Below are 11,170 nucleotides of genomic sequence, written 5' to 3'. Positions count from 1 at the left end.
TTACATGTGGAATAGCCGAGGCTTGACATTGCCTAGCAGTGTGTTCGGGTTTGATTTGATTCCGAAGCCTGTGTACTTTTCATATTGCACAAAACTATTCTAATGTTTGAAATCCAAAAAAGTTATTAGTTTTTTTTTTTCTAAGCTGACTATTGCATAAAACACAGTGCATTGGTTAACATGAACTTTGGAGTCTGACTAATGGAATTAAACCTCTGCTCTGCCTCTTACTAGCAGTATGACATTGGGTGAATTAATCTATCTGTACCTTAGTTCCTTCATCTGTAAAGTGGAGATATACTCTTAATAGTACCTGTCTCATAGGGACGTTATCAGGACTAAATGAATAAAAATGTGAAGTCTCTTGAACAGTGCCTACCACAAATAAACCCTATTAAAGTGTTTTCTATTATTAGTGTATGTGTTCCAACATGTGGTGACATTTGAATTTTATGCTGTTCGTATTTTAATATAGTTGCTCTGTTTTGGAACTTGAATGTGTTGATATCTTCAAGAACCTTATGAAGTTTTCGGTTGAAACGCTCAGTTGCAGGATTATTTGTCATGTTGATTTCTGTATAAACACATTTCTTCTTTTTCTTTTCAGCTCATAGGTATTTAGATAGCTTTGTCGTTCACATATCTGACTTTGTAGGCTCTTGAGTTTTTGATGTTGAAACAGTTTTATTATTGAACCGTCTGCTGATAACATGTGTACTTTTTTTTTTTTTTTTACCTCATTTGCGGTCAGAAGTTCCTAATCTCATCAAAACAGCTTGTCTGCAAGCTGTCATTCATGGGTAGAACTGAGAGCAACCACTTTTTTGATGCATTAGAACCCCTTGGTGATTAGGCAATAACCTTTTCAAGTGAACATGACCAGTTTATTTTAAACATAAGGGCACTGACCAGTATATAGTTGGGGTCAAAGGAAAAACTGCATATAATTAAAAAGTAAAAAAAAAAAAGTAATTCACATGTAAGTTCAGCTGTTGACAGAAAACACTCTCCTGGTAATTTGTGCCATGAATTTTGGAATCCATGAACAATAATAAACTTTTTAAAAAACAAGTAACTTGTAGTATCTATTCTGAGCATTTTCTTGTTTCCTTGTTAATTTTTGAGAGGGAGCTAAATTGGTGTAGGAACACCACAGGGAATGAGAACATACTTAGAAAAATGTTTTTGTTAAATTGTAATTTGATTGCAATCTGACATTCTTATAGTCTAAGATTAAAGTACTGAGGTATAGCATGCTTTGATGGCAATAGGAGGGGGGGCATGGTATTGCTCTGTGTTGGGTGGGAGCAGAAAGTAATTGCTTTTGATTACATACTTGTGAGAAAAAGAAATACTATTAGTCCTTCTCAGCAGTCAAGAAAGTTGTTTTGTATTTTTCTGCAGTCTTGAAGAGAAAGAATTTTTTAAAGCATTCAACCCACAGTTTTGAACACATAATTGGGCTTGGACTTCATTCCATTCACTAATTGGTCTTACTTACCAATCTAAGTTAATAACAAATTTCTTTATAAAATTATGGATTAATGCAAGATTCTTTTAAAACTTATGTTTCAATGTTAGAAAGTTAAAGATAGATTGACTTTGGTGGACTTCAAGGGAAAAAAACTAATTCACAGATATTTTCTTCATTTTCAAGCTACAGTTTATACACTTATTTTTGTGTCCAATGCGACACAAGTTTTTTTCAACATTAGTTGCCATCAATTATTTTTCAGTTGACTTGACTGTCTCCTAAATATGTCACATGGTATACAGCATGTTCTGCTCCTAAGGTGTTGATACCAAATTGGCTCATAAGGATACCTCAGAGGTACATTAGTGCTGCACGTGCCTTCATTCAGAAGGCATGTATTAAGGGCCCGTTCTGCTCTAAGCAGTGGACTGGTTAGTCTTGAAGAGCTCAGATCTGTATTGGAGATAGACTGGTGAACACATATATTATGGTAGATTGTTCAACAGAGGTATGCAAATTGAACTCTTTCACAGGAATTACTCTACCTGTTCATCTTTATGGAAGTGGTCCAGGTCAGAGTACTGTTGTGTAATATATATTTAATTATTGGGGTGCCTGGGTGGCTCAGTGGTTAAGCATCCGCCTTTGGCTCAGGTCATGACCCTGGGGTCTTGGGATCGAGTCCTGAATCAGGCTCCCCACAGGGAGCCTGCTTCTCCCTCTGCCTATGTCTCTGCCTCTTTCTCTGTCTCTCATGAATAAATATATAAAATCTTTAATGTATATATTTAATTATCACAACATACCATATAACAAATACTTAACAGATTCTAGTATATCATTTTGCTTTTTAAACATTAGTTTTTTTATATATATAAATTTATTTTTTTATTGGTGTTCAATTTGCCAACATATAGAATAACACCCAGTGCTCATCCCATCAAATGCCCCCATCAGTGCCAATGATGTTAGTTATTAAATAGGTTTAAATTTCAATTATCTTTCTTTGGTTTCTTTTTCTTTGAAGGTTCATGAATGTTTAGCCTTCACTAATATTCTTTTATATAGTAGTTTTCAAACTTTTGAGGTTATTTAGCCTTATTGCAGCTTGTGTATATGTACATATGCATGTGTGTCTGTGTGCGTGTGTGCACACCCATGCGCATGAGCACATATATACTTTGAGGCCTTGATATGGTTGGTATTATATCACCATGTTTTCCTTGTGGAACTCTTGAAACCTGTCCTACAAGTTATGGTTTAATATGGAGAGTATTCACTTAATTATCAGAAACCAAATAGTCCTGGTAAATAGATGTTTTGTCATTTAGCCTGAATTGAACAGCACTATATGAGTTTTTTTTTTTTTTGAAGGAAGGAGAGAGAGAATCTCAAGATGGCTCCACATCGAGCTTGGACACAGGATTCAATCTCACAGCCCTGAGATCATGACCTCAGCCAAAATCAAGAGTTGTTTAACCAACTGAGCTACCCAGGAGCCACACCATATGATTTTAATACAAACTTTTGTTACCTTGAATAGTTGAAGAATTTGCACAATGTTTTGCAGAGCTTCTAGCTGCAGCATCATTTCAGTGCAGTTTGCCTATTGGTATTGAGATGCTAGTAGTCAACATCTATTCATTGTATTTTCTAGTCATAATCCTTTTTGGCCAGAGATAAGGTAAAGGTAATCTAATAATATACAACATATATTTTCTGTAGAGTCCTCTTGCTCTTATCCAGAGATCCAGCCCAGGTTATTTTAACTCCTCTTTTTGTCCACTTAGAGAGGTTCCACTCCAATGATACCCCCTGGTGTATGTGGTGAAGCTATTAAGAAGAAAAAACAGTTAAAAATCTCCCAAATATGATCTAGTTTCTCATGTCTGGGTGAAGAAGGACACCCAGCTGGGTTACATAAATGGTTTATAGGAAAGATTGAAAGATTTGAAAAAAATGTTTTAACCAAGCATTACCTGGATTGGGGTCTGGATTAGGGAGGCATGATCAGAATCCTAGGGGGAATGAGAATGTAAAGTGGGGAACTGGATGTAACTTTTTAAAATCACATTTTATTTTGGAGTAATTTTAGGTTTATAGAAAAGTTGCAAAGATGGTAGAGAGAATTTCTATATATCTTTCACCCAGCTTTTCCCCTAATGGTAACCATGGTACTTTTGTCACGTCTAAGAAATTGACTTCGGTACAATACCATGAACTGAACTACAACTTTATTTGGACTTTACAAGTTTTTCCACTAAGTGCCTTTTTCTGTTCTAAGATCCAAATCAGGATACCACATTGATTTAGACCATGTGCAATTTGATAAATAGGTGAGCAATAAAAGTTCACCATGTGAACTTTTTCTCTGCCATGTATGTGGTTCAGGAATCCCCTCTGACCACTGCTGAAGAGAGGAAGTCATTTGACCATGAGAATAGACAATACTGTGTAGGTAGTGTTTTATACCTCCTTAATTCCCAAAACACTGTTAACTCAGTGGAAGAGTTGGCTTTGCTCCCGGGAAGGTTGTATGAAGTTTCCTGAGAAGCTAAGAGCTAATCTTGATTGAGAGGCTCCACTGACACCATGTGCTCACTTCATAGGCATTACTACACAGAATTGTCACCAGTTGGTTTACTTCTTTATTAAACTGTATGTTTCTAAGGGTCAGGGACCACCTTATTCATTTTGGAATCCTCAGGGTCCAACATAAGTTTGACTTTTTTTTTTTTTTTTTAAGATTTTATTTTTTTATTCTTCAGAGACAGAGGGGCAGAGACACAGGCCGAGGGAGAAGCAGGCTCCATGCAGGGAGCCTGATGCGGGACTCAATCCCAGGTCTCCAGGATCACGCCCTGGGCTGAAGGCGGTGCTAAACCGCTGAGCCACCCGGGCTGCCCAAGTTTGACTTTTAATACATTTTTAATACACATTTGAAGAAATTCACATCTTGTTTTTTTTTTAGTTTATTTTTTATTAGAGTTCAATTTGCCAACATATAGCATGACACCCAGTGCTCATCCCATCAAGTGCCCCCCTCAGTGCCCGTCACCCAGTCACCCCCACCTCCCTTTCCACCATCCCTTTGTTCTGTTTCCCAGAGTTAGGAGTCTCTCATGTTCTGTCTCCCTTTCTGATATTTCCCACTCATTTTTTTTCTTGTTTGGTAACACTGATTATTAGGTCAACAAAAATTTTGTTTTAATACTATGTAAGAGTTGAGTTTCTCCTTTTGATTGAGCCATCTTGGTTTGCCATTTCTGTGGCTAGTTGAGTTTTTCATCCTGGAATCTTAAAGAACTGTATAATGCTCATTTAAGATAGCCTTTTTTTTTCTGATTATGTAAATTATTTTCTCTAAAAATAACAGCAGTATAGATGGCAGTAGAGGTAGAAATTTTGTTAGCTTTTAAATGCATGTGTGATGACTCTAGATTCATCCCACTGGACTGTAGATCTGGCTGTTTGCCTGCTACTTCATGCACAGTTAATGAAATAACACCTTCCTAGACTTATTGAGGGAGACGGCTTGTCAGATTCAGGGAATTCGTTTTAAAATTTTCCTGTTATAGCCAAGATTCAGTGGCCCAGGGTCACCTAAGCATAAAAGCTGCCATGGGATGGGAACACAGGGGCCTGTCCTAATTCTGTGGCTCAGGCCCAGCAGAGTTAGTTTGGTAAATAAGAAAAAAACATCACACTAGGAGAGAGTTGTAAATTGAAGCCGCTGTTTTCTTGACATAGATGAAAGACTGCTATAGGGCAGAGATGGGCCAGTTTCCTATTTTTTTTTCTCCAGATGTCCCAGGAAGTTACAAAATGAGCAATGATACATTGACCCTGGTTTCCCTGTTTTGCTCACTCTAGCTTTGAATCACTTTTTCCTCCTTTCTCTGAGCTTTGCTGAGAATGGCAAAGCCTATTCCAAGGAGCAGTTGAATCTAAACTGCACTTTCGGGACACCTGGGTGGCTCAGCAGTTGAGCATCTGCCTTTGGCTCAGGGCATGATCCCAGAGTCCTGGGATCAAGTCCTGCTTCAGGCTCCCTGCAGGGAGCCTGCTTTTCCCTCTGCCTGTGTCTCTGCTTTTCTCTCTCTGTCTCATGAATAAATAAAAATCTTTAAACTGCACATGTGCTCTTCATTTCAAGGTTGATGAACTCTGGTTTGTTTTAAAGAGAATGGTGCAACAGAGAGAATCCATATTGAATCCAGAAATGGAAAATCACTTTGGTCTCTGTCAGCTTCACCTTGATAAGCCTAACTTTTCTTTTAACCAGTGACTGATAAGGGAACGGTTTCCAGCCTCCTCTCAGGTGAGAGTAAGTTTGTAAAAGCTTCTCTTCAGAACCAGAAGGGCAAGTAGATTCATTGTCCTTGGCTTAACCTGCAGTCACAAGCTCTGGGTTTTGGAATTTTGTTGTTGTCATGTTAAGACCCAGCATCAGGGGTCCAGAGGGTTATGTCAATTTGAAGAGAACTGAGGATCTAAAACATTGGCTCCATTTAGAAATGCCTTTTATTAGTTTGCAGAGTAGGGAGAGACCTGTTAAAAGATTAAAAAAAAATCTTTCAAAATTCTGAAATAGACTGTAACTGAAATGCTGGAGAGTTGGTAATGTGGAGAGTTGAATTTGAAAGAAACAAAGCAATAATAAACTGAGTAAATAAGGAGATAAAGGGCATGCAGGAGATTAAGAAACTTGTTAAAAATATATTTTGTATTTTTAAAATTTTTTTTTTTTTTTTTTTTTATGATAGTCACAGAGAGAGAGAGCCAGAGACACAGGCGGAGGGAGAAGCAGGCTCCGCGCACCGGGAGCCCGATGTGGGATTCGATCCCGGGTCTCCAGGATCGCGCCCTGGGCCAAAGGCAGGCGCCAAACCGCTGCGCCACCCAGGGATCCCATATTTTGTATTTTTAAATTATAGTTGACATATATATTGTGTATGTATTAGGTACAACATAATGATTAGGCAATTATACACATTATGAAATGCCTGCTATGATAAGTGTAGTTACTATCTGTTACCACACAAAGATATTACAGCATAGGGAATATAGTCAACAATATTGTATTTTTCATCTTGGTGCCTTAATTTATTTTGTAACTTAAAGGCTGTACCTCTTAATCTCCTAAACCTATTTTCACCCATCCACTCACACCCCTCCCCTCTGGCAGCTATCAGCTTGTTCTCTATTTTATGAGTCTATTTCTGTTTGTTTTGTTTGTTCTGCATATAAGTGAAATCATATGGTATTTGTCTTTTTCAGTATGACTTATTTCACTTAGCATAATACTCTCTAGGAGTCTATCCATGTTGCTCTGAATAGCAAGATTTCATTCTTTTTTTTTTTTATGACTGAGTGATATTTCATTACCTATATATATTTGTATGTGTATGTATATATAATATCAAGGAGATATGGTATGTGTATATTTATGTGTATGTTTACATATGTATACACACGCAAAGTATCTTCTTTATCTACTCAACTATTGACAGACACTTGGCTTGCTTCCATGTCTTGGCTATTGTAAATAATGCTGCAGTAAACATAGTAGTGCATATATCTTTTTGAATTCATTTCCATTTTCTTCAGGTAAATACCCAGAAGTGGAATTACTGGGTCATGTAGTTCTGCTTTTTTTTTTTTTTTTTAAGATTTATTTATTTAAAAAAAAACCATTTATTTATTTATTTTAGAGACACAGAGAGAACATGAGCAGAGACACAGAGGGAGAGTGCTCCAGTGCCTGCTTTCTCCCTCTGTCTGTGTCTGCCTGGTGTGGAGTGATCCCCAGACTGGGATCATGCCCTGAGCCAAAGACAGACGCTCAACCGCTGAGCCACCCAGGCATCCCTCTTGAGCATCTTTTCACGTGTACTCTTGTTAAATATCTTAACAAGAAATTTTTGTTTGTGAAACTTTGGATAAAATTTCTAGAAGAAATTTTGTGTCCTTGAGTTAGGCTATAAAAAACACAAACTATAAAAGAGGATGATTGATTAGTTGGATCTCATCAAGTGAAAAACTTTAATTCTGTAAATAGCACTATTGAGAAAATGTTAAAAACAAATCACAGAAAATCTTTGTCAAACATATATCTAGTAAAGGACTTGTTTGCAAAATAAAAAATTCTAACTACTGAGGCACCTGGGTGGCTCAGTGGTTGAGTGTCTGCCTTTGGCTCAGGTGGTAATCTTTGGCTCAGGTCCTGGGATCAAGTCCTGCATCAGGGAGCCTGCTTCTCCCTCTACCTATGTCTCTGCTTTTCTCTATTATTCATGAATAAATAAATAAAATCTTAAAAAAAAAAAAAAGAATTCTAAAACTAAGTAGTAAGAGGACAAACAGCTCCATTTTAAAAAATGCAAAAAATTTGAGTGCCAACGAAGTGTCACAAATAGCCAATGAGCACATGAAAATATACTTTCCATATTGTTAGTCCTTATGGAAATGCAAATAAGACCAGATTGAGGGACCACTTCACACCTATTAGAATGGGTAAAATTTAGTAGAATGTTTTTAACCTCTATGTATTTGTGCTCTTTCCAGATTTTTTTCTTGTGGTTGATTTCTAGTTTTATAGCATTGTGGTCAGAAAAGATGCATGGTATGACTTTGATCTTTTTGAATTTGTTGAGAAACTCGTTTTGTGGCCTACTATGTGATCTATTCTGGAGAATGTGTTCTTGAGAAGAATTCATATTCTGCTATTTTAGGAAGGAATGTCTCTTAAATCTATCTGGTCCAGTGTGTCATTCAAAGCCACTGTTTCCTTACTGATTCTCTTTTTGGATGATCTGTCCATTGATGTAGGTGGGGTGTTAAAGTCCCCTACTATTATACTATTATTGATTTCTTCCTTTATGTTTGTTATTAACTACATTAAGTATTTGGGTGTTAAAGTCCCCTACTATTATACTATTATTGATTTCTTCCTTTATGTTTGTTATTAACTACATTAAGTTGGGTACGTAAATATTTGCAGTTGTTGTATCTCATTGGATTGCTTTAGAATGATAACATTTAAAAGACTGACAATATTCACTTTTGGCAAATGTGAACAACTGGAGGTCTCATACATTGCTGGTAGAAATGCAAGATAATACAGATGCTCTGGAAAACAGTGTAACACTTTCTTATAAGTTTAATATATACTTATCATGTGACCCAGCACTCTTTTAGCTGTTTACCCAAGAGAAATGAAAACATGTGTTCACACAAGACTTACAGTTGAATGTTCATAGCATCTTTATCCATAATAGCCCCAAACTGGATAGAACCAAATCCTTCAACTGGTGAAGGAATTGTATTATAATGGACTACTACACAGCAGTAAAGAGAAATGAACTGCTGCTACATGTAATGACGTATATGGATCTAAAATATATTGAAGGAGAAATGCCACATACAAAAGACTTCATTTTGTATATGATGCCATTTGGCACATGGAAAAGGCAAAACTGTAGTGATAGGAAGCACATCAGTGGTTGCACAAGAGGATCATGAGAAAACTTTAGGATGATGAAAGTTCTGTATCATGATTATGTTTTATATCATAACCTCAGAAAATTGTCAAAGCTCTTATTGTTTGCTTTAAATTGGTGACTTTTACTATATATAAGCTATATGTCAATACAGCTGATTTTGGGAATATTTTTTTTTGCCAGTGATTTTTGCAGGATTAGAGACTGGATTCAGATTAATTCAGATCTGAATTTGTTATAGACACTAAAATAATTTTGGAATAAAAATAATAATTTTGGAATAATCAATATCCCTGAATTGAGTTGCAAAGAGCTTACTAGTTATCAAGTTGGGTCAAGTTTAGGCTAAAAGACTAGTATTATTAATGAGAGTAGGTGGAAATAAGATACACATTTTATTTGGAGTTGCTTGATTAGAGAATCATAGTTCCAAATAATCAAGGGAAAAAACCTTGGGGTTGATTAGGGTTTGGCCTAACTCTTTACTGGTTCTAATACTGTGACCACCAGTTTCTAGAATACTCACTTCCTTTTGCCTCCAGGTAACCACTTATACAGTTTTTCCCTCTTCTCTGATTGTTTCTTTTCACTCTTTACCTCCTTTTTGGAGGGTTGAGGAGTACATTTAAGGCTGATCCCTTCAGGGTTTTATAATTGGTCTTTTTCTTGGTCTGCTTGCTTTGCATGACATTCCTTTTTATTTCCTGTGTCTTTTAACTGCCCTCAAGATACTGGTATCTCCATAGCTTCAGATGCTTAGTTCTATTTGTCTTGTAAATATATTCACCTGGATATCTCATAGACACTTCAGACTTAGTTCTGTACTCATTATCTTTCCCTAAGCTTTGGCTCTGCCTCCTTAATTCACCACCATCATTCATCCAGGCTCCCAAGCATAAAAAATCCCGATTTGTCCTTGGCTTCTTGCTCTCTTTTATCTTTTTGACCTCACAGGTCACTAATCCTGTTGCCTCTAACTGGGAAACAATGCATACTCTAGCCTCCCCACCCCCCACGAGCCTTGCGGCCAGTGCCGGCTGCTCCCTTGGACCAGCATTTTCCTTGACTCTCAGCCATTGATTGATCTATCCTCCTCTTCAGTCTCTTTTAATGTGTGATCCTCGTTCTCCCTTAGTTAAAAAACATCTCTTGTTTTTTTTTGGTTTTTTTTGGTTGTGATTGCTTAAAGTCTAAAAGGAAGTCATATTCTTTGAAATTTCCAGGGTAAGTATTTCTTGAACTCTCATTCTTCCTATCCCAAGAATCTTCCCCCCCCCCCCCCCTTTCTTGGGGTTCTTGACACATCAGTGTTCCTGGTTGAGTGTAGGCTCTGGAATCTCATTGCCTGGCTCTTTCATTTGTCAACTGGGTGACAATGGGCAGGTTATTTTAACTCTCTGTGCTTCTGTGTCCTAGTCCATAAAACATGGCTAACAATACAGGTACCTTATGTGATTGCTGCTAGTTAAGTGAGATAATAAGTAAAGTACTTCAAACAGTGGGGGCGCTTAGTGGGTTCTTAGTAAAGGTAGATTTGTTTATCATCACTCTTGAGAAAAAAAGAGAACACTCGGTATTTTGGATTGTTGCTCTGGTTGTTTCCAAATAAGATTTCTCTGGAAAACCAGTTAGTCCCTCAGGTACACTCAATGCCATCTTCATAATTTACTGCCGGCTGGGCTGTCATTGTGGCCTGGACACAAACTACCATCATAAGCTGGCAGCCTGGTTTGCACGTAAAGCCGTATCCTGCCAATCACCTGCTGCCAGTTCCCAGCCTCTTCCAGTCCTTTGTCTTATGCACCGTATCTTGCACTCAAGAGCAGCTGAGTTCCTTCCTTTTCTTAGGACACCTCCATTTTATATCCAAGGCAACCGAAGAGAAGTAGCTTGTCCAAGATTACTCAGTAGTTAAGAGTCATGCTCCTGAGCACTTTACCGTACAGTGCTGAGAACCAGTCACCTTAGTTTGCCCCAGGTGGTCTTTCTAAACTCTTTGCTTTCATAATGCTGACCTTTTTCTTCACTCCCTTTCTTTCTTTTTTTTTTTCTTCACTCCCTTTCTTGACTCAACTTTGGCCTATGCTGTTTTTTTTCTGCCTAGAGTACTAGTCCTTTTATGTCTGCCTTGCCAATGTTTGCTCAGTCTTAAGTAATAGCTCTGCTGTCTCTCTTGTCATTACTTAACCACTCT

The 11,170-nt window shown here is 37.4% G+C and overlaps 1 protein-coding gene across 6 annotated transcripts in view; it reads left to right on the top strand.

Annotated features, from left to right (window-relative positions):
• Window positions 1-11,170, top strand: part of AREL1 (apoptosis resistant E3 ubiquitin protein ligase 1) — a 42,432-nt gene that overhangs the window by 964 nt on the left and 30,298 nt on the right. The gene's annotated exons all lie outside the window — the stretch shown is intronic.

Source organism: Vulpes vulpes, chromosome 6, assembly GCF_048418805.1.
Source record: "Vulpes vulpes isolate BD-2025 chromosome 6, VulVul3, whole genome shotgun sequence".
Lineage (NCBI taxonomy): Eukaryota > Metazoa > Chordata > Mammalia > Carnivora > Canidae > Vulpes > Vulpes vulpes.
This window is presented reverse-complemented; position numbering and strand designations above follow the sequence as displayed.